The 24345-nt window shown below is 50.0% G+C and overlaps 1 pseudogene; it reads left to right on the forward strand.

The window, feature by feature from the left end:
• Positions 1 to 4872: 4872 nt before the first annotated feature.
• On the forward strand, positions 4873 to 6369 carry LOC144103784 (uncharacterized; annotated as a pseudogene).
• Positions 6370 to 24345: the final 17976 nt, after the last annotated feature.

Genomic DNA, 24345 nt, shown 5'->3' on the forward strand with positions numbered 1-24345 from the left:
AGGCGTAATTTCTTAACATAATTTCCTCCACCTCACCGAAAAATAAATGTTGGAAGGACTCAGTCGCCAGAACTTCATTGATGCCCATCAAATAAAAATCCGAAAAGACAGTAAGAAAATACCTCTAAAAACATCCAGTCCTAACTTTCACCTTCAGCCAACTTCCAGGATCGACTGAAGTGGGATACGAAAAAACACGCGTCTGTCCATATATAGGAACCCCCTCGGTGTTTCAAGCGCCGAAGGTGCAGTTTAAGGGTAAGGCTGGATTCTGAAACCCGGAAAGGAGCCGCAAAGGTAAAGACCTCGAAAGGGAAGGTAAAAGTCGGTTTGTGAATAGTGGGATAGAGTTGCTGCGGCCGCCAAACATGGTGGTGGTGGTAGTGGTTTTATTAAAAATAATAGTAAAAAGAAAGGAAAAGATTTTTGCTAGCCCCGGCATCTGCCATCGATACTGAAGCACCTGAGCTGGGGCAGCGGAAATAAAGGACAGCAGGCAGAATGGAGAAATGAAATGAAAGAGGTGAGGGGACAGGAATATGTGCAAAATCAGAATCGAAAGACCACTCTTCTGAAAACTGTGACCTGCTCCACACTGCGCAAGCCGCGAAGGAGAGCATCCCGCGTACTCGAGAACTTGCCTATCAAGGAAGACTAAAAAAATACCACTTTGAAGATTAAGGAATAAAGACATTTCACTTAAAGAGGCACTAAAACGCTTCTCACTCAGCCAAATTACTTTTTCTTTCATCGCCAAAACAAATTTCACTGATTTGAAGTGCAGAGGCGATGCACCACACCTCCTAAACAGACTGCGCACCCCACGATTTGGAGGCCTTCAAGGCCTCTCCCTACAGGGCTAGGCTAGGTCAGACACGAGTGTCCACATGTTTTCTGCACGATCATCCAGTACCTCTGAAGAGGCGATGGATATCAGCCAAGGTAGTTTCGTGCCGTCGACGTCTGGCCGACAGCCGAACTCCTTGGATCGTCCAAAAAAAGAGAAGCCTCGAATCACGGGGCCGAAAAAAACAACCTAGGTTTCCCACTTCGCACATATAAGAGTGGATGGCACTCATAGCACACCGGAACTGCAGTGGACTTTTAAATAAGTTAAGTGGTATAACAGACATTATTGCTTCATTGCCTCCTGTTGCATTGCGTTTACAGGAAGCAAAGTTGGAACCCCAGCACACTAATGTGCTTAAAGAATGTAATTTCTTCCACCGGGACTGACAGCAGGCAAGCAGGCTCTACAGGCTCTAGTGTGGCGTGTGAGAACTCGCCAGGCGACCATCCACTGTTGAACTTCCTCGCACAACCCTACCGCAACACCCCCATCCTTCTCTGATGCTACAGCTAGCAATGGAGGGCGCCTGTGCCCGCGCAGCGACTGCCGCATACGGTGTAAGCACCACGCCGGTGCTGCGGTTACTGTGGCCACAGCTGTTCACACGGCGGACAAAACCGCGGTTACACCGCTAAGCACGGTTATCGCGAACCGAGCTTGGCGACCTATGTTTGAGTCGTTAACCGAGAAAATGGAGGCGTCCGAATGCGAAAAGCGCACGAACTGGCCCGCTTTAACAACGCACATTTTTCGCACGAAATAATGTTTTAAGAGGAACACATTAAAATAGGCAGTGTCCAACGCGCCGTCCGACCGCGCTTTCATATCAATAGTGTCACCCACGAGCGCGGCGGACGATGGCGCTCTCACAGAGCGCTACTCCATAGTCGTCCCTTGGCCTAGTTTATTTCGCATCAAAGCTAAAGCAGACAGCGCTTTGCAGCTTGCCAGCGCTATTTCAAATGTTCTAGTCAAGGCACGGTTTTACCGTCAGCCCCACTGTCTCATACTAAAATAAAGATATGTTTGATTTCAGCGATGCCTTATAGCAGCGGAGGTAGCGCACAAGGATGCCGGGTGAGCCACGCGCCGCACCGGCGGCAGCATGCTTTGCGGCTGTGAGCAAAGCTTGCTTGTATCGCAGTTCTCACTGCTATACCAGCAACTCGGCACAGGTCATATATCCATAAGAAGGATTCATTTTTGACGTCCCAGAGCTTATTATTTAAGAGAGGCACGAACCTGACGCAAGGGTCCGCCGTAGAGAATGTGTTGGCTTGGCGCGGACGGCTCGCGGCAGGAGCGGTGCTTCACGGTAGTAGAAGCAATGCTAACACCGGACGGCGCCGTCGGATGGCACTCTAGATACTGCGTTGTCAATAATTGCGATATTTGCAAATGCAGCTTCGGTTTCGATCACCGCGTCACTTAGTTTGTTGCCCCCAAGCGGCCATCGGTTGCCGTAACCGAGAAAGGTGGCGCGCCGTGTAACAACGGCGAACCACAATTTGCGATATCCGCAATTAAGCTCGGAAACAGCGGTTCAACAGAATCGCGGTTAGACTGCCCGTGCTGCGATGCTGTTCTGCGTCTCTCCTTTCCTCCCTGTCCTCCTTGCCGTGCCAGCTGTGGCTGCGGTTAAGGTGTCCACCAAGATGCGAGACAGTTGCTGCGCAATTTCCTTTCCTAAAAAGACGCAGCTGCGCAGTTAACTGCCGCATTGACGAGGTGCGAAGAGGAGTCCGCGACGGATGTTCACGAATTGTGCGCCGTGCGATGCTCGTAGATCCGCCATGCCGGCGGAAGTGGATATTCTCCATTCCGACGGGAAGTCGAACGCGTGTTGATATCCGAGCTGAACGAGCAAGACCGCGACGCTAGCGGTGGTGCTGGCTCCATAAAGCGCGGCGAAGCCCGGTGGCCAAATGAGTTCGAAACAGAGAGGCTCAGCCAAGTATATCTAAACGCACTCGAAACAAACAGGCCAGAGCCAAGTGGGTAAACATGCTTGAAAAGAGTCGAAACCAAGTATCTGAACTTGCGCGGACTAGAAAGGCAAAGCCAAGTAGATATTTGCGCGTCAGGTTTGCTCGTCGCGTGGATAAAATGTCAGTAAATATGCTTGCGCCAGCGCTACTGTCCTCGTTGCGTGCATGCGCCAGACCGACCTTGTCCGGTCGGAAACCCGCTAATTCAAACAAGCTTTCTCTGAACAATGCGCTAAGCCAAGCCGGTAAGCTTAGCTCTACTTTGTTTTTGTGGTCGTCACTCTGCGTTCTCTGCAGGCACGCGGTTTTCGAATTGCGCAATCAAGAGCCCAAATTTGTTGAGCCGCAGCGGCGAGGCTAACCGCTAATGAGACAGTTGCTGCGCACTTTCCTCAAAAGATGCAGCCGCGCAGCTCAGTGCCGCGTTGACGAGGTGCGCAGATAGTCCACGACGGATGTTCGCGAAAAGTGTGCGCCGTGGGATGCTCGTAGATTAGCCATGCCGGCGGAAGTGAATATATTCTCCATTCCGACGGGAAAGTCGAAAGCGTCGTGATGTACGAGCTGAACATGCAAGACAGCGCCGCTAGCGGTGATGTTGACGGTAGTTTTGCTGCAACGATGGCCGATGGTGCCGTAGCGGGTGGCGAAGATGGAAATGCCTCGACCGAGACGCCGTTGGTTGAGAGCGCGGCCACATCTACTGCCGGAAGAAAGATCGAGTGGGAAGAATGCATTTGCCAACTAGTTTTCGCTAATTGGTGCGCTAAGACGGTAAGCTAAGCTCTACAAAATTTTAGAAACATCCTGAAACGGATGCAGAAGTGCATTGACGTCTTTCGCTAGACCGAACGTAGCCTGGATGTAAGAGCCCACAAACATGTGGCGGGTTGAATACAGGTACCACGCGCTAGTGACGCTGCTCGCAAACGGGCTGCTGTCCGCACATTTCATAGACAAAAATCGACAACGTTTACATCACTCCGATTAATGTGGGAAACTCTGAAAGTGGTATCGCCCGTCCGCGCTGGTGGCGCTTCCCACTTGATTCGTAGCTCAACTCCAAGAACAAGTGTATTCGCTCTGCCGAAGCCACAGAGAGTGCGTGTCTGTGTAGATATTATCAGTAGTTACAAAAGAGCGGAAAATAGATACTCGGAAAAATCACGAGGGCTCACTCACAAAAGCTTGCTCAACCCATGGGCTCTCTCAAACTCAGACTCACACAGACCCCGGCTCAATCGAACTCGTGAGCGAAAACTCTTTTAGGCTTACAACTCATTTGGATTCACTCCGCCTCGCAACTGATCCGGGATCCGCCACTTGTTACGACGCACGACCCATCTGGGATCACTCACTCGTTTCGACTCACGACTCGTTTGGGCTCACTCCCTCATCTCGACTCTAGACTCAACTGGACTCCTTCACTAATTTCGACTGTGACTCATTTGGGCTCAATTACAGATCTCAACTCATGAAGCATTTGGGCTAGCTCACTCGTTTAGACTCAAGACACACATGCCCACACTGAAGTGCCCAGCTGACACCCTCCCCCCCCCCCCCCCTCCCTAGCGCAACGACATTGTGGAGAGAGAGTCGGAAGGAGTTGACGAAGAGGTCGTAAACGAGTGTTTAGCAGCAGAGCGATATTGTGAGGTGCCGCGCTGAAGCGGTTATTGAGGTTTACAGTGTAGAGGTGGCCTTTGCCTTGAGAAGTTCAGTATCCGAAAATGAGCTTGAAGGAGCTAGTTGAGATTGGCACAAAGTTGGGGATGTCCGGTGCTGAACTACGGAAGTGGGTGAACGAGGAGAGAGAGAGAGAAGGCTGAAGAGGAGAGAAAGAGGGCTCGAGAAGAAGCCGAACAGGAGATAGAGAGGGTTGCAAAAGAAAGACAGGAGGCTCGAGAAGAAGCTGAGAAAGAAAAAAAGAGAGAATTCGAATGCGAAAAACAACTGCTTGCCGTGAAGCTTGAGCTCCAACGTGCTGCGAACCATTCAGCGGAAGTCCGTAGCACTAGAGAAGAAGGCAGCGGCATGCGGATAGATGCCAGCAGATTACTTCCCAGATTTGACGAAAAAAGGGACGATCTCGACGCGTTTCTCAGGCGATTCGAAGGGATCGCGGGAAGTCATAATTGGTCAGAAAGTGAATGTGCTACAGTTCTTAGCCCATGTCTCAGCGGGGAAGCTCTAAGCGTATTCGGGCGAATTTCTCCAGATGATGCTGCAAGCTACAGCAAGTTAAAGGCCGCCGTGCTTAAGCGATTCCGACTCACCACTGAGGGATTCCGAGATAAATTCAGAACAGGGAAGCCCTCAGATGGCGAAACGGCAACCCAGTATGCGGCATGATTAAGCCACTACTTTTATCGGTGGATAGAACTTTCAAAGATTGCACAGGAATACAGTGAACTTCGCGAGCTACTGATCAAGGAACAGTTCCTGAGTAGTTGTCACCCGAGCTTGTCGCTGTACCTGAAGGAAAGAAAAGCCAAGACACTCTCCGAAATGCTAGATCTTGCCGACCAGTTTCTTGAAGCTCAAGGAGGAGTGAATCTGGCCAAGATTAAGAATACGAATTCTGAGAGCACGGGGAAAACCGACAGCCGTGATGCCCGATTTAGCCCAAAGGCTCCACCAAAGTGCTACCTCTGCAACAAGTCAGGCCACTACGCGCCTAATTGCCGCAACAGCGCTACGAACAGTAGCCCAATAGCTTGTTTTAAGTGCGGCCAGAGGGGGCACAGGGTCGCTGCTTGTCCGAACTCAAGCAAACCCATTCCCCACGTATCGTGCGTACGAGCCTCCTCAGATGACCACCTGGAGGAAGATGAAAATGGCTTAGTAGAACTGAAGAACGGCAAGAAGGTACCAGTCTTTAACGCCGTTGCGAACGCGCTCCGGAAGCCAAAATGAACAGAATGTGTCCGGAAATGTAAGGTAGGAGAAAAAACAATTACAGTGTTGCGAGACACGGGAAGCAGCGCTGTACTAATAAGACAAAAATTAGTGAGAGGTAAGGATCTCACTGGAACGAAGAGCCTTGTGGGGCTAGTGGACGGCGCATTTCAGAGTTTGCCGGAGGCTGAAGTACATGTGCAGACTCCCTGCTACAGCGGGAAACTAACTGCACTGTGCATGGAGCGCCCCATATACGACCTCATATTGGGCAACATAAAGGGGGATAAATTTCCAAAGGGCCCAGAAAGTAGCCACGAGACGGAGAAGTTCGAATCCTGCTCGTCGGAACATCGCAGTGATCGCCAAGCTAAAAAATGGCGAAGGAAGCTCGAACGTGCTAGCTCAAGCAAAGGAGCAGTGAGGCAGACAGTCAACCACGAAGAACGGAAGGGTCCCGCGGATGAACATTCCGAGGAAGAAAAACGTTTCCGCAGGAAGGGACGGGCACTGCAGCAGAAAGCTGTGCGAAGCCGAAATAAAGGCCGCGGAATGGTCACGTGGAAGCAGCGAAACGCGAAAGGACAGCCCAAGAGGACAATGTGTCTGAAACTCCGGCTAGGTTCAGCTTAGCGCAGGCGGTGGACATGTTCATTGTGCTGTTGTACACATTACTTCAGATGCATTTCGATCGCACAGGAAAATTCCGGAATGTGACCAAGCGTGCATTCACACCGGTCAATATTCTGTGTCCGTGTGTTTTGACGCAGGTGCCCTGGAATCCATCGATTGCCTTGTTTGTGTGTGCAAACCTAAGCGCACAATTCCTTTCCGAGTCAGCACATTCATCTACATGGTTCAGGTGGGGCGAAACAGAAGCCCAGTTTGACCGGGAAAAAGACCCGCAAGTCGAAGAGACTCTTGGGAATTGTGGAGGTCCTCACGCGCACATTACGAAAGCGCAAGTAGGAAATGTATCTGGAAGTACAAGCGCAGGCATGCCTCGAACTTGAATGCCCCCTGTTTGTGTTGAGTTAATGTGTTGCGAGTTGCGGTATGTGTTGAAGTACATTGTGACTATTGTCAAGTGCCATGTATGTAAGAACATGATTGAATGTATGTATTCTGGTGTCCGCAAAATAGATTGTGAGAGCAACCGTGTGCGTACGAATTTTGTGTTTTGTGAATATTGTTGCACAGTATTCTTAAAGGAAGGGGCAGTGTCACAAAATTCGGCGTATGTTCGAAAAAAACCGGCGCTGTGCCAAAGCAATCGCGCCCGCGCGCGGTAAAGTAAAACAAAAAAACAGCGGGAAAGAACCCCCCGGAGCGCACGGTGCTTTTCACTCAGCTCGCCGTCGGGGCGCCAAAGTAAATAGAGACACGAGCGGCATCGCTTCTCGAATGTTGGAGAAGTCTTTGCTCGTTGTCGACGGAAGGGGGTAATCTTGTGCGCATCAAAGTGATTCCCTCCCCCCTTCGCTCCGGCGCCAATGACTCAGCGTGCCGCGAATGACCTAGAAGGTGGTTTCCCCGCTCGACCAATGGGGTCGCGCGCCCGGCACAAGAAGGAGAAGGAGTTTGTGCAGATGAAGCTGCGTGTACGTGCGCGCCTGCCCTGACGCGAAGAACAAACAGACGCGGACCGCGCCTATAAATGAGGAGCTGCAACCGCTGTCTGTTAGCCCGAGCCGTCGTTCAAACTTCCGAGAAGCGCGCCCGTTCGACTCCCGAGAGAACACCACTCGCCCTGCCTTGACCAGCGAGACAACGTGTGCCAGTCTGCGGATCGGCCCGTCTTGACTTCAGCCCCGCAAAGATGACATTTTGATCGACGTTGTCAGAAGCTTCTCTCATGTCGACCGCGAGGATTTAATCAGGCACGAGGTGTCAGGAAGATCGTTTAATCACTCGCTGAAGCAGCAACAAGCAATGTTGTGTACTCAAATTGGGACGAAGGCCAGTTTGAGCAGAGTGGTACCAAGTTGTAGCGTATTCCAGGTAATATTGAATCCTATTGTTGATTAGTCGCTCAATCAACTTGCAGACGGTTGAAGTGAGAGCATTTGGTCTGAGGCTGGAAATGATAGAAGGATCGTTTCCAGGCTTTGGTACGGGGTTAACCAAATGAAATTGGCAGTGTAGTTGTATATGCGTTCCCCGATGTTTAGAAGAGCCAGATTTTCGCGAGCTACATCTGGCCGATTGGTACTCGCTCAGTCGAATTGCAAAGTCAGTCTTTCGCCGAACCGTTTCGCTGGGCGTTTCTTCTTCATATTCGTCCCTGGACGTGTATTCACTCTCTTCCCCTCTCCACTCAACACGGCGCATGCGCACAACTGTTGCAGCTCGGTTACTCTGGCTCGCGGTGCCGCCGGCAGCAGCAGCTGCTCCGCACCACGTGACCAACCGGCTCAAGGCCACGACGCCGCGACAGAGCTCAAGGGGTGACACGCTGAAGATCGCTACAATATGATTTTGAGGAAATGCGCGCCGCAGCGGCGGAACACCTGTGGCTCGGTGCGTGGCGCATGCGCAGTACAGACTAGTGACACTTGCGCATTCTTTCGCTACAAAAATAATTAAATTGCGGCTCGCGTTATCGGACGCTGTCCAGCCCTTTCGCTTTTCTTTGTACAGAATGTGCAGTGCCATCGAAATCGAGCCTAAAACTTCTGTGTTACCTGTTACTGAGTGTTATCGAAATCGAACTTCATACTGCAGCCGCTTCTTCATGTTTTGCTAGAAAACATGAAAATGTGCGCTTGTTATGAGCGTACTTCTCTTTAACTACGTGATCTAATTACGTTGGGCATGTCAGTGTAGTGGCATCGCTGAATCACAACTAAGCAACACTTTAGTCGGCTAACTGAGCTGATTGGCGGAACAGCTTGAAAACAGTCAATATAAATACGGGCTATGGATTTTTGAATGACCACCTTGTGCAACTGCGCCGTTTTCTGTTCGTTTTTCATCTCCCGATTTCCATCCAAGCGTGAGGTGATGGCTTCCACACGTGCTACGTTCTCACACGCATCAAAAGCCAACGGCTCACGTCTGGAAGCCTTTGCCACCCACTACCACTGTACTGCATTTTTTGATGCGCTACGCTTTTTGAAGCCCATTGGTGGTAGTGGTTTTTATTTAAATGAAGGTAAAAAGGAAGGAAAAGTTTTTGCTATCCCCGGCATCTGCCTTCGATACTAAAGCACCCGAGCTGGGGCAGCGGAAGTAAACGATAGCAGGCAGAATGGAGTAATGAAATCAAAGAGGTGAAGGGACAGGAAGAGAGTATAGGTGGAGAACCAATGTATACAAAAACTATTTACACAATAAGAAATGTGTACAGGTTGTGCCCGTGATTAGTTTATTTTAGAGGAATTAAAACAGACGCGCACAGCACAGTGTTGGCTACAACTGGAGTGGGGCGTCCAGTTATTAATCGTTCAAGGTAGAACTCGCGGAGCGTTCGGTCACTGCGTGTAACTACCTGACGGCAAACAGACAGGACGTCAAGCCCGTGTGTTCGAGGAATGCACAGAGGCTCACCAAAGTTCTCTCACGAGTGCGCGCTCTGCCCTGCGGCCACAATAGCGTCTTGATGGAGTCTGGTAGTATGCCCTGCGCCCTATAGGCCGCGAGCATATCGCGACGAGCATCGGCGAACGCGGCACAGTGAAGGAGCAGATGTTCTAGTGTTTGCACTGCATCGCATACGTCACACACATCACTCGTCGCAATTTCGTGACGCTCCCGTCGTTCCCCGGGCCACACGCAGCCAATGCGCGCGAGGAGGATCATTGCACGTTGTGACCGTCTAAGTGCGCAACAGCCGCTGATACTGTCGATGCGCTCACCTCCTGCAATGCGTGGGTCGGGGTGCTGCTTTCGGAGAAGGTCGTGGAGGGCCGCACGCACGTCGTCCTCCAGCGCAAGGGTCAGATAGCTGGCAGGCGGTTGGTGTGCAGCGGTCGCGAGGTCGTCAGCTTTCTCGTTGCCGGCGATGCCGCAGTGACAAGGCATCCACTGTGCACGCACGGCACATACCCTCCGCGCGTTGCGCTCGATGCGCGAGCGAATTTCCCGCACTAGTGGGGTACCGTGGCCGTTAGATTGCAGGCGGCTGAGGGCGAGGCGGGAGGCGCACACCAGAGCACCCCTGTGCGGCGGAGGGCCGAGGGTGAGCAGCAGGTCCAGCCCGAGCCGGATCCCCATCAACTCCACCATGGTGGAGGAGCCCACGAAGGTTGCGTGTTGCTGGCTGTGCAGTCGCAGGGCGGGGATGGTAGCCGCCGCTGCAAGGGAGCAGCTGTCGCAGGCCACTGAGCCGTCGGTGTACACAAAGTGATGGTCCTCGTGTATTACGGCTCTGGCCAGGTGCTGCCCAGCACAGAGGGGTGTTTGACGCTGCAGCGTGTGTGTAAGGCTCTCCATTGTTAGCAGTTTGACACCTGTGAACGCACTTTAATATTGAGCAACCGTTAGTCCTACAGTGTTCTGGGTAGTGCCATAGCATTTCTCTTCATACAGCTTAGATGGTTTAGTCAACTTCGAGGCTAGTTTGCGACACGGGCTACTTTGAGACTTTTCCTTGAAGGCGCGTTTGAGGTGTCCACCGAGATGACGGTATATGAGCTCTACAGTGCCCTTTCCTTTCCTCAAAGAGCAAATTTCGTATTAAAATTGTGACGTCATCGGAAATGACGAAGTGGTGTAATATGTCGTGAAAACTACGAAGTGTAGAATGTGGTAACCGGAAATGTCGAGCGTTGTAGCATGTTGCAAACGGAAATGTGGATTTGCTGTAGTATATCGTAACCGGAAATAATGAAGTCTGTAGTAAGTTGTAACTGGAAATATCGAAACGCCGCACTTCACGTTATGAACAAGAAAGAAACCCACTGCGGTGGCTCAGTGGTTACGGCACTCGGCTACTGATCTGGAGTTCCGGGTTCGAACCCGACCGCGGCGGCTGCTTTTTATTGAGGCAAAACGCTAAGGCGCCCGTGTGCTGTGCGATGTCAGTGCACGTTAAACGTCCCCATGTGGCCGAAATTATTCCGGAGCCTTCACTCGGCACCTCTTTCTTTCTTCTTTCACTCCGTCCGTTATCCCTTCCCTTACGGCGCGGTTCAGGTGTCCAACGATATAACAGATACTTCCCCATTTCGTTTCCCCAAAAACCAATTACCAATTACCAAACCAGAAAGAAAATCAAGATCAAACACATGCTTTCGCATTCCTTCATGCAAGCGGATTTAAGTGCCCTGTGAGAGAGAGAGAGGGAGGAAACTTTTATTTGGCGGGATAGTTATGCTGGGTCGAGTTACATTGCCCTAGTAGATGGTCACCAGGTTAAGCCTGCTAGGGACCTCAAAGGCGCACTTGAGGATCCGATCTTGTATGTAGGGGTCCGAGCTGCGCAGCATGCATGATCTCCCGGCCGACTGGAAGCACGAGTTGTCCGAATTCTGGAGTGGAGGGGTCCTCCTTGCATTCCCAGAGTATATGGTATAGGGTAGCTCCCTCATGGCACAATGGGCATGCGGGAGAAAAATGACTCGGGAACACATACATATGGGACAGAACTACCGCGTAAAGGAAGGAATTTGTTTGGAGTCTTCTTCAGGTCATTTCTTGCTCTTTGTCGAGCCTGTTGTGCGGAGCGGAAGTTTCCTTCGTTCAAGGCGAAAGTGGTGGGTTGGATCCTGAAATAAAATTAGGTTATCCTTGGGTGTCCCCCGAGCGGAGGTGTCCTCAGAATTTTTCCTTTTAGTGGCTGTGCATAACAGCTGATTTAACAGACAATGGTGTTGTTGTATCGCAATTCTGCTATGCATCTACAGTAATATATGAATGTTTATAAATGTGTAGTTAAGGAGTGGTTACGCTCAAAGTGTAGCGCACCTTTACGGGTTCTATAACTCTTGGTGAACGAACGATTACAGAAAGGAGTTCGATATCCATGGCGATACAAATATCACTTGTGTCTAAGTACACATAGGCGCGTCGTTCTAGCCCAATCTAAGGCCCGTTTCACATACATGCGATTTTCGCCGGCGGCAGTGCGAATTCTCTCGGTCTGCAACTAGGGAGGGCCGTCGGTCTTGTCGCAGACGGCTTGCGATCTAGTTCCATCCGGTTGGCATAAAGTCGCAGCGTCGGCATGTTCGATCTACAACTAATGGGGAGCGCCGAGACGGCGTGCGACGTGCGGTCACGTGGGAGTTGTGGCCGCGGCAAAAGCAAAACTATTTGCTCTAATCAAAACATAAGAAATAATGCCTCGCATCTGAAAATACGCTGGTCATAACGTCAACATATTTCGTGCAGCGTTTAGTCATGGGTTGCCGATGCGAACATAAAGCTACCTTGCCTGTCCCTCCGACCGAATTCACTGCTTACGCCTTGTATGTGAAAGCATTGGCCGAAAATCGCACTGCGGCCTCACAGGCTAGGCCCACTAGTTTTGTTCTAGTCGCAGCATGTGAAACGGGCCTTAGGCGCACATTTTGCACCTCTTAACGCCGAGCCACATTCTCGGCGTCAGTACGTAAGAAGAAAAAAAGTCGCCATCATTTGGAACACATTGAAATAACGAGCGTCAACTTTATTGGCCATGCGTAAAAATTCCGCATCCAGCGCGTCCTGTGAAGAAAACACTGAGCAGTTCAAAAAAAAAATAACATGACTTTTCCACCTAGCGGAGCGATCGCCGCCTAGCGCTATCTATCAGAGAAATTAAGACACACGTCTACCCATTGTGAGTTGCACCTTCTCAAGATATATCCAAAACGGAATTTGCTTTGTTTGGAGGGGTCAAGGTGGGCCTTGAATTCGGCTTGCGATGCGATATGCTAACGCTTCAATTAGTAATTGCATGTATACAATGCTTATCTATTATTTAATTGTGGTTTATTTTCTATATCACACCCCGTAGGGTTTTATTTGCTTACCAAATTCGGTACACAACTGTCCCCGTACGGGTGCGCCTTGTTATCGGAGTATATATAGCGGAACGAAAGTGTGCGTGCATATATATGCACCCCTGAAATACAAACTTATGAAAACGGTAATCGAATCCAAGGTGGATAGGGGAATGTGTAATGTCTTTTAATTGTTGTGCTTATCACTGGGATAATGATACTTAGACTAATCTATCGCTTAAAGAAAATTACTTACAAAGCAGCAGGAAAAACCATCATGCCGCCGGTGGGATCCGAACCAACGACCTCCGAATATCGTGTCCGGTGCTATACCAACTCAGATATATATATATATATATATATATATATATATATATACACCTGGGCAGGTTGCAAACCAATTGCAGGGATGTAAGCAGCTGCCACAATACTGGCTCCAAGCGGACAGACAGACAGCGGCTAATTGCGATAAATAATAGCGCACTAATAAGCATAACAATCGAGATTTCCCAAAAAATGATTGTTGATTTGGGTCGTTGCCAAAGGCAAGTTTAGTGCGCTAGCAGTTCAGCTTTCATTTCAGTTCCGGCGATGATATGCAATGTTCACGGATGGCAGTTCTTCGGATAGCGATAATGGATTAATGGGCAGCAGCTAAATGCGATAAACAATAGCGCACTAATATGCTAACACACAGGCAAGTTTAGTGCGCTAGCAGTTCTGCTTTCATTTCAGTTCCGGTGATGAGATGCAATGTTGACGGATGGCAGTTGTTCGGATAGCGACAATGCATTAATGGTCATATATGCGAAATTCGTCGTTCTTCAGTCATAGATCAATCGCAGTTTTCCTGCCGCTCCTGGTGCAGGGGTGCACCGACCAAAGCAATGAGCCACTCCCCTTCTGTGGCAGGTGCTGCCATCGTTGGGACTTGGGTTGCGATCCAGGTTGGTCTTCCCGTTCAGCCTCTTGAGATTCATTGAGCCGCCTCCTGAAGCGGTGGGCAGGCTGCGGCTCCTTACTTGCCCACCGAATATAACGGGGGAGGTTACCCACCCCCCGGTGGGCAGGTAAGCAGCCTGCCATAAAACCGTATTCAGACAAACAGACAATCATACACACAATAGAAAAATGCGGAGAATGTCCAATATAAGTTCTAGCGGATTAAAAAAAATTGCTGATGGCCTAGCTCTGTTAGGCCAGGATATACGTAGCGAAAGCGCGAAGGCTTCTGCATCGCAAGAGTGCATTCACTAGATGCGCCTTTATTCATGGCTAGATCTTGTGCCGTCATGGCGGAGTGCTACTTGCTTTAAGGACACGTGGTCACGCGGTGATCTCTCTGTTTGGCAAAAATGGGATTAATTTCAACAAAAAAAAAACATTGCTATTGAAGCCTTAGAAAGAATCGCGTTTTTGAAGAGACATCATCTTCGGGAGCTCGGTCGTACTTTGGTTGAGCTGCATGAGTTAGAGCGGATTAGCGCAAGTGCCTATGTAGAAGATATCGCAGCCGTAAAAGCAGAGCTTCAGCAGTGTGAAACCGAGATACAAACGGGTCTTGATTAGATCTAGGGCCCGTAGATTTCTGGAAGAGCAACCATCTCATAGGGCCCTGAGTAATGAAAGGCAGACTGCTCTAGCTAAAGAAATATTGGAAATTCAGTATGGTGGCTGCAGATACAGCGATGGTCCTGGCATTATTAAGGCTTTCTTTGAATATTATCGCAAACTGTTTGTTCATTGTGCAGGCACAACTGTGATATCAGATTACTGTCACTTATTCGAAGCGTTACACCGACTTGACGATAAGCAGCGTGCTGTAGAGGAGGGGTCTATCACTTTGGACGAAAATAAATCTGCCATTCCTGACCTGACGGCTCAGAAATCTCCAGGGCCAGATGGCATTGTTAACGAGTGCAATGAAACATTTTCCACTTGCCTAGCGCCTGTCTTTATGGAGGTTTTCCAGGCTTCTTACGATGCTCGTTTTTTTCTCCCCACTTTCTATTCTGGGCATGCTATATTAATTCTGAAAAGCACAATACAAGTCGGTATAAAACAGTTGAGGGATATTGTTGAGGATATAGTTGAGCGGAACTATCCATGGTTTCTCCCTGGTGCAATGTGTAATTAGGATTTCAGCCTTTGCAGATGATGCTTCCCTCTTTTGTTCTGATAGAAACAGTGTGCTTGAGGCATTACATTTGACTGAACAGTTTTGCGAGGTATCAGGTGCGGCTTTTAATTTAGATAAATCCAAAGGGTTTTGATTAGGTAATTGGGGCTCAACGCCAATTCATTATGGTTGCATAAGCTAGTATTGCGGGAACCTTCCCAACCTAGGGGTTCCTCTTCACCAAAGTCACAGCAGTTGAGCCTACTGGGATTCACAGATAATCACCATGAGGCGACCAACCCCGGCTTGGATGGGTAGGGAATTGTCAGTGTTTGCTCGGGCTCAAGTCTGCAACATTTTTTTTATTTGCAAAACTTGGCTATGTGCTGCAGGTTCTTCATTGTGCAAGGAAGAAACGGCATGTGATGCGTAGAATACTTTTTACATTCGTATGGCGTTCCCACTGGGAAGCCATGCGTCGCGATAACCTGTTTCTTTCTCTAGAGTCTGGTAGATTTGGCCTTGTTCACTTATTCGTGCATCAGCTTGTTTGGCGTTTTTTTTTCTTTTTCAAATTGGCAAATCATCCTTTGTTTAGTAGCAGTGCTTATTAGGCGTCTTACTGCTTATTTGGCTTTCCTATTCGCACCAAGTGGTCACACTCGTGAGGGGTCTTTATGGGGATTCCTTAAGAAAGTTGCCTACCCCTTCAATTTCCACACTGTGCGCTTTTCTTTAGACTACCTGCATAGCCTCTCCAGAAGGGAGATACTCTGGCACTTTCATAATATTTTTTTCTGTACCGTTGTGTCGGCAACCTTTTATGGCGTTCCCTGACACCAGTGTTTTAAAACGTGTTATCCGAATGTGCATTTCTTCTGGTGCCAAAAACATTCTTCTTTAAACTGCAGACATCTACCCTGCCTGTGAAGGCACGGCTTCATGCTAAGGAGATGCTTCCGCCATGGAGAGTGAATACCACCTGTGCAGTACACCAGAGACAATTGACCATTGTTTTATTCTGTGCATTGATGCTGTGTTCTTCTGGGACATATTTAAACGACCAGTTCAGGACTTTGATATGACACCTCGCAGTATCCGTTTTTTGCCTGTGGAGAAAAACTGTTCTGTGCCATATGATCTATTTATGTTGCTGGGACTATTTTACTCTTTGGAAGAGCCGCATGTTGGACCACCACGCAACATCACCACGGTCGTCGAAATGTTTGTTTCGTAAACAATGGGCTTTGGTGCGGGGAGTATTTTCTGCACTGCAAGAGCCGCCTAGCTGGCTCCCCTATCTGGATGCATGTGTGTGCTTCAAAGAATTTTCATGTTTTGAAAGTTTGGGTAATGCAGAGGTATGGTGGCCCGGTGTTTTGTGGCGTAAGCATGCTTACATTTTTCTTTTCGGCACTCTTTTCATGCAGAAACGGAAAAATCAGCCCCCGCGGCGCAATCGGCTAGCGCGTCCGGCTTTTAACCGAAAGGTTGCGGGTTGTAGCCCTTCCGGGGGCAAGCATGCCTTTTTTCTACTTCTTTTCTTTCCCCCTCCCTCTCTCTATTTTTACGGGTGAGCGCTTGTCTTCTGCTCATGTTTCGCAGTTTGTTTTCCTTCTTCTGCTCTGCCTTATCCAACTCTTCAAAAATGAGGAAGCTCACGTCCTGTGCTTCTTTTGCCGTTTCTTGCGTCACCACTTTCTCCACTTCAAAAATAAACGATCAAAATTCGTCAGTATGATACACTTCTACAGTCGAGTTCTCCTCTGCTGACGCCCAGCCTGCGTGGCGCAAGCGGGTAGACGTTCGGCTGTTAACCGAAAGGCTGGAGGATCGAGCCGTCCCGTGGGCGAGCATATCGTTTCTGTACTTTTATGCATTTTTTCCTGTATTTTTTTCACCCACCCGCCGAGTTGGCTCAGTGGTTAGCGCGATCGACTGCTGATCAGAAGTACCCGCGTTCGATCCCGGCCGCGGCGGCTGCCTTTTTTTAGAGGAAAAACGCTAAGGCGCCCGTGTGGTGTGCGATGTCAGTGCACGTTAAAGATCCCCAGGTGGTCGAAATTATTCCGGAGCCCTCCACTACGGCCCCTCTTTCTTTTTTCACTCCCTCCTTTATCCCTTCCCTTACGGCGCGCTTCAGGTGTCCGCCGATATATGAGACAGATACTGCGCCATTTCCTTTCCACAAAAACTATTTAGTCTCTGGAAGAGCCGCATGATGGACCGCCACGCTGAGTCACCACGGTCGTCGAAATCTTTGTTTAGTGAACAATGCGCTTTGGTGCGGTGTGTATATGCTGCCCTGGAAGGGCCGCCTAGCTGGCTCCCCTATCTGGATTCATGTGTGTGCCTCCCAGACTTTTGTTTTTTATGCGAAGCATAATAGGGACACTACTTAGCTCAACCATAGCCCAGCCTGCCGCGGCCGCGACCACCATTGACCTCACGTGGCACGTGGTCTGACGTCACGACAGCTGAGGAGAGACGGGGCTCAACTCGCGCGGCCGCAACCACTAAGGCTAACTCCCGCTCCTCCCGCTAGGGGCGCTGCAGCCGAGCACGTGGTCTGACGTCACGCCAGCTGAGGAGAGACGGGGCTCAACTCGAGCGGCCGCGACCACCAAGGCTAACTCCCGCTCCTCCCGCTAGGGGCGCTGCAGCCGAGCACGTGGTCTGACGTCACGCCAGCTGTGGATAAACGGGGCTCAACTCGCGTGGTGTAAATGGCCACCGGCACATTCACTATTGGTCCCTTGATGCCAAACTGATGGATTCCAAGGGATAACCAAGTGTCACCAGGCTATACCCTTTCACAAATCTATTATGCTTCGATTCCTAGGCTTAACCTTAGCTAAGCCAGGCCATTTTTTTATTCAGTGAGTGAGCGGGGGATTTCAGTGGCTCTTAAAAATGCCGCCGCCAAATACGTTGGTTAGCTGTTAACCGCGGACTCTGTTAAGGCGCGTTTATATTCCGGCTTAACCCGCGAGCGCTGCACGGTGACGTCACGTCGGCCGAAGCAAGACCCTCTAAACTCCAAGTGCGCTTCACCGCCGACGCGTTCGGCGGGATATTGAAGCGAAAAGCTTCACTACGCCATTCAACACTACGCTTCGCGCGAGCCGGCGTATGTCGGAGCACGAGTGACGTCACGCACGGTGCAGGTGGCCGCCGCCGACTCTGTCGCCTGACCTTTCGCCGCTGCCGCGCGTGACGTCACGCGCGACGCAGGTGGCCACTGCCGCGCGCTTGCGTCATCTTCCTCTCTCTCTCTCGCTACCTAGTCACGACGGCGTATGCGCCCCTAGTAGCACCGAGCCACAGGCGTTCCGAAGTTGCGTAGCGCCGCGCCTTTCCTCAAAATCAAAATTTCAATTTTCTGTTTTCTCTTTCCTCTTTCCCTTCCACCGTTATCCCATCCTTTACAACGCTGTTCGGGTGTCCACCGAGATATGTGAGATGGTTACTGTACCATTTCCTTTCCTCAAAAACCAAACAAAACAAGTGAGCCGATGGCGTTCTTATAGTTAATTGGCATTGACATCTTTGCAAAGACCGTTCGTTTTCACGAAAGGAAAGACGCACAACCGGCTCCGTGGGTCCGGAGGCCTCAATCTCGCTTTCGCTTTGTATATCTTGGATGAGCTGGGCTAATCCACATTAAATTTTTTTAACGTCACTGCATTTTGAACATCCCCAGGTGGTCGAAATTATCCCAGAGCCCTCCACTACGGCATCTCTTTCTCTCTTTATTCCTTCACTCCCTCTTTTATTCATTCCCTACGCCATGGTTCAGGTGTGCGCCGATATGTTAGACAGATACTGCGCAATTTCCTTTCCTCAAAAACGAATTTTCAATGAGGGTTTGATATCCCACAGCGCTCAGGGTATTAGCGACGCCGTCGAGAAGACCACCGGAAATTTCGACCACCTAGGGCTCTATAGCGTATACTGACATCGCACAGTACAGTTAAATGAATTTTATTATGCTCTGACTTCTTCGGCAAACGCAACTTTACTAGTTTCACTGTGGCGATAGCGCTGGAAGCCACTCCGACGCCACGCACATAACTTCTGATTCTCAAAAAGCCTGTCGAAATTATATAAAGGGAAGAATAGCGCCGCTTGCCAGCAAAATTTCTTGCAAACGCTCAACATAGCTCAGTGCAGAGAAAGAAACAATTGGTATGGGTGCGCGGACACCGGGGAATAGAAGGGAGCGAGGCTGCTCACACAGACGCCCGAGCGTCTCTCCGGCGTTCCAAAGACTTCCCTGACTCTGTCGGGACTCCTGCACCGAATCCGCTTGCTAGGTATGCGCTCTTTGCACGCACTCGCGAGCCACAGACGCCGGCCTGGTACCTGGCAGCACGTGCGTTCCAAACTTGTATCGCCAGACGCACCAAGCTGTCCCGAGTTTCAGTGCCTGCCCCCCCTATCAGAGAATCGTGTCTTGGTAGCGTCCAATGCTCTCGCAAGCGACCCCCCTCAGAAAATCGTCTTGGTAGCGTCCAAGCCTATCCCAGGCCAATGCCCACGTGTGGACGCATCCTCTTCAACTCTTTCTCGCGAGCGACGCGTTTCGGTGTTGACCCGTGCCTCGAGCGTTCGCCTGCATTAGGAACACTTGAAGATGAGCCTCTTCAACTTCGAGGAGACTTGCGCCCCAGCAAATGGTAAGTCAGCACCTGTTCTAATTGTTATTTTTATGCGTTAGTTTTTCGATAGTACTGCTCACGGCTACAGGAAGGAAATATTGTATAACTACATTGCAGGACGCCATACATATAATTGCGCGGTGGCAGCACCGGGAACCTAACTTTTTCTTGGAACGTGGTTGAACAGCCCTGCCAGAGTCGTCCTACAAACAAAAGCTTATTGCAGGTTGTTCCAGATCAGCCGCACCAAAATGTGATACCTTAGCGTTCTGCGGATAGCGAAAAAAGCGCTTTTCTATAAGGCAGACTCTGCAGACTTCCGTATTAGATTTCGAGTAGCAAAATTATTTTAATTATTTTTTGGATAAAATGCGACCAGTGCTTAACCGTGAAGCGAAAAATGTGAGCGCTAGTTGTTTTTGCGGTAACCGGGGTGCGGACGCATCACTTTTAAATCCATGAACATCGATAAGTAGAGCCGGTGTGGGTGATAAATTCCATCAAGGACTAAGAGGATTTACAAAGCCCACTGTCCAGATACAAGTATTTTCAATGGAAATCCCGAAATTAATGTCGAGTGGTTCATTTAAATAGCCAGCGTCCGTGGACACGTTTTCTTTGACGGCGCACGTTTAATAGCCAGCGTCCGTGGACACGTTTTCTTTGACGGCGCACGTTTAATCAGAATGGCCATACGAGATTCGATTTCTACAATCCATTAGCATCGACAAAAATTACAGCCAAGCGACCTTAATTTAAGGCGCAATGAAGGGACAAGTAGAAGGATAGGGCCAAGAAATGAATAGTTTTGTGGGGAACGAAAAAATAATTTTGATCGTCTCGATATGCTTGCGGCCTATATGGCGTTGGGCATACTACCAGACTCCATCAAGACGCTATTGTGGCCGCAGGGCAGTGCGCGCACTCGTGAGCGAACCTTGATGAGCCTCTGTGCATTCCTCGAACACACGGGCTTGGCGTCCCGTCTGTTCTCCGTCAGGAATTTACACGCAATGACCGAACACTCCGCGAGTTCTACCTTGAACTGGACGCCCCACTCCAGTTGTAGTAAACACAGTGCTGTGCGCGTGTTTTAATTCCTCCAACATGAACAAATCACGCGCACAAGCTGGGCACATTTCTTATTGTGTATCTAGTTTGTGTATATAACTTATCCCCTTATACTCTCTTCCTGTCCCCTCTACTCTTTCATTTCATTTCTCCATTCTGCCTGCTTTCCTTTATTTCCGCTGCCCCAGCTCAGGTGCTTCAGTATCGGTGGCAGATGCCGGGGCAAGCAAAAATGTTTTCCTTCCTTTTTATTGCTAATTTAACAAAAATCCACTACCACCACCTAGTTGTTTTTGTACACTGTTGTTGGCTGTGTTTGTGAAATGCTGATACAATTTTATTGCATCACCTTTGCGTGATAGACCCTTGGGATATTCCCGCACATCCCATCTATGCTTTGAGCGTCTAGCGCGAACGGGCCTATAGAATTTCGCCTCCATCGAAATAATAATAATAATAATTGGCTTTTGGGGGAAAGCAAATGGCGCAGTATCTGTCTCATATATCGTTGGACACCTGAACCACGCCGTAAGGGAAGGGATAAAGGAGGGAGTGAAAGAAGAGAGGAACAATGAGGTCCCGTAGTGGAGGGCTCCGGAATAATTTCGACCACCTGGGGATCTTTAACGTGCACTGACATCGCACAGCACACGGGCGCCTTAGCGTTTTTCCTCCATAAAAACGCAGCCGCCGCGGTCGGGTTCGAACCCGGGAACTCCGGAAATGCGACATATAATGGTAGTTTGCGATGTCAGCGCACGTTAAAACCACAGGTGGCTGAAGTTTCCGGCGCTCTCCGCTACGGTCAGGCTAAAGGCCTGATTCTTTTTGGGATGTTGTCCCCATAAAACAAATCAAACCAAGCCAACCTCGATGTCCTGGCGTGCCTGCTGCCTATCGACGCCGAGCTGTTTGCTCACTTTGAACGCTTTAAGCCAAGAACGCGATGAAGGACGTCCTATCAATGAACCCTCTTCGCCGTCGCAGAGACGCACACCTGTGCGTGTTGCTTACGAGCAGCATCCCTAGCTGAGGTTCCTGCACGGTGCCGTTGCGCCTTAAGTGCTGTCATCGCGAATGTCCTGGCAAGTCGAGGCACTTCGTCTATGCGTTAGGTAGCGCGTCTATATGCGTCGCTGCGCTGTTCACTGCGCCGGGGCCCGGCGTCTGTACTTGGCTGTCCACACCGGTGACGCGCTTTAATACTCGCTAACGTTAGTTACAAGCGTCTGAAACTCCGCAGTCTAAAAAATGAAAATTGATTTTTTGGGGGAAAGGAAATGAAGCCGTAACTGTCTCACATATCTCGGTGGACACCCGAAACGCACCGTTAGGGAAGGGCTGAAGGAGGTAGTGAAAGAAAGGAAGAAAGAGGTGCCGTATTAGAGGGCTCACCTGCGATATCAGTGTATGTTAAAGACCCCTGTGGTCGAAATTATTCCGGAGCCCTCCACTCCCTGTATACCGCTGCGCGGCGTGTAAAAGTGGAGGAGGACCGAGCAGGAGCGAATGCATCAACAGGGGAGGGAAAGCATGCGGGAGGGTCAAGTGCAGAGAGCGTCTGTCTGCGAACGCACATGACGCTCGCTTGACGTTAGCGATCACTGACGAGAGCGAACGCGCCGGCGCTACTGGCAATTTTGTACTTTCGTTTGGTGTAGTGTGGTTTTGTTTATGGGGCTTAACGTCCTAAAGTGACTCATGAAGGGCTCAATTTCGACCACCTGGGCTTCTTTAACGAGCAGTGACTTCGCACAGTGCACGGGCCTCTAAAATTTCGCCTCCAGCGAAACTCGTTGCTTTAATCCGGAAATTGGCTGCAGGGGTATCTCATATCTTTCCATGTCCCGGTGCCCCATCACTATCACTCCACCTAGGCTAGCTTGGCTCTTACTACTTTATTGTAAATACATTCAGGCGTTACCTGGCTTGTTTCATTTGCGGGATATATATAGGGCTCCAAGATAAAGCTTTGCCATCTTTGTGTTGGTCTTTATTTCTTTATGGCCAATCTGCTGTGAAATGTTATGCACAGGAAAAACCACGCCGAGGCAGTAAACACTTGAAAAAAAAAACTCATTTGTGTTCACGGCGGGTGCAAGTGAACACAATGATGATTACAATTATGGTCGAGCAGACTGGGCGCTAGTTTTTCAGCATTGCTTTTGAACTTGCTGTATTTGATTTTAGTGGTGGTGACTCACATGATATGGTGAATATTGCTTTGTCGCTCTGGCGGAGTTACCAGAGCTTTGTAGGGTGAAAAGTGTACTGGAACGCACTTAAGCATATTATCGTGCGGCGTTTTTACCTCGACCGCCCTCATCGAGAGAGGAACAGACATACAAAAGCTGTGTTGCGACGCTGGTGAGGGGTATGCTTGCGTTGATGGAACGCACACACATAAGCATTCATATTTGCCGTAAGCATGCGCTCTAGTGAGTGCCCTCCGAATCATCCCTTGCTGCTCCGGCAGGTTAGTGTCATACAGTGCAGCTTTCCAATTTCGTTTGGCTTTAGTTCGACCCGCCACACGTTTAAAGTCCGAACCACAAGGCAGCGTTTGTTCGGCGTCGCGTCAGCGTTTAGGCTATTGGCGTCCTCGGCGTCGCAATTCCGGCGCGTAGAGCTAGCCGACGTAGGGAGTCACAGATATCTGGCTAGGCCACGTGTCAGCGTCGGCACCGGAAATACCTCGCAGGTGAAGATTGGGGAAAACTAATCTCTAGCCGCGCGTTGGCAGCGACTTGCAGATGAATCCACATATCTTTGACGGCACCACAGTCCCTGCAGTCCGCGTGCTATTGTCCCCCTTGCCCACGCAGTAGCTACGGACTGAGGATAATTGAGTGGCTTTATCCATGATCTCCGGAAATCCTCCTCTGGTTGGCGTCCCAATGCCGTCACGTGTTTGGTCGTCATCTCCCGCGGCCGCCGAGCGACAACGCCGGTAGACCGGACGCTGGCGCGACGCGGACGAAACGGTGCCTCGTGCGCTCCGGCGTACGTGTAGCGTTCAGACTTGGACGCTTCGCCTCGGCACATCCTTGACGCTCTCGTAGCGCGAATCATGTGTCACTTCGCTGCTGCTTGCTTTATTAATGGGTATGTTTTGTTTGGCTGTGTTCGCGGTTTCGTGTTACCACGAGCTTGTCATCACGATAAAGTTCGAACGACTTGAGTTGTAAGAAAAAGAGTGGTTGCATTAAATAGAGGATCCGAAAATCTCATAGCGGAAATCATGAGGTGCATGTAGGGTAATAGTTGATTACATCCAAAAATGCCCACAAAGAGGCCGGGGTCGGAGCGAAAGTGGCGCCAAATTAGAAAATATCGGAAGTGGGCGGAGCTATAGCGTGGTGCCTATTTTGAAAAACCGGAAGTGTGGACTGTGCGAAGCCTGCCGCCAAATTTGAAAACGAAGCGTGGCGCCAAGTTTCAAAACCCAAAATGGGCAATGATGGAAGCTTATTAATTTAGGCAAACAAGGGAAAAGATATGCAAAGATGGGCGAGGAGGCGTCGATGCTTACGCATTCCTCCAATGCGGGTGCAGCAGTGTCCTCATAACGGATATAACAGTTGCAGCTGCTGCTGCCCATGCCGCGCCATGCAGTCGTTTCAAGACGTAATGTTGAAGGGCGTTGCAAGGCACTTGACGCCAGCTTACTGTGGCCGCGCGCCCCGCCTGGTAACCACTAAGTGGGAGGCGCGCGGCTATGGCCATCAGGACGAGGTTGGTCACATGAACAGGGACATTTTCGGCGCGAAGTAATGCAGTGTGTTTCCCCACTGTCTTCTGCATTTGTAAATTTAAATCGCATCCGGACAGC

The sequence above is a fragment of the Amblyomma americanum genome, chromosome 1 (genome assembly GCF_052857255.1).
Source record: "Amblyomma americanum isolate KBUSLIRL-KWMA chromosome 1, ASM5285725v1, whole genome shotgun sequence".
NCBI classification, from domain to species: domain Eukaryota; kingdom Metazoa; phylum Arthropoda; class Arachnida; order Ixodida; family Ixodidae; genus Amblyomma; species Amblyomma americanum.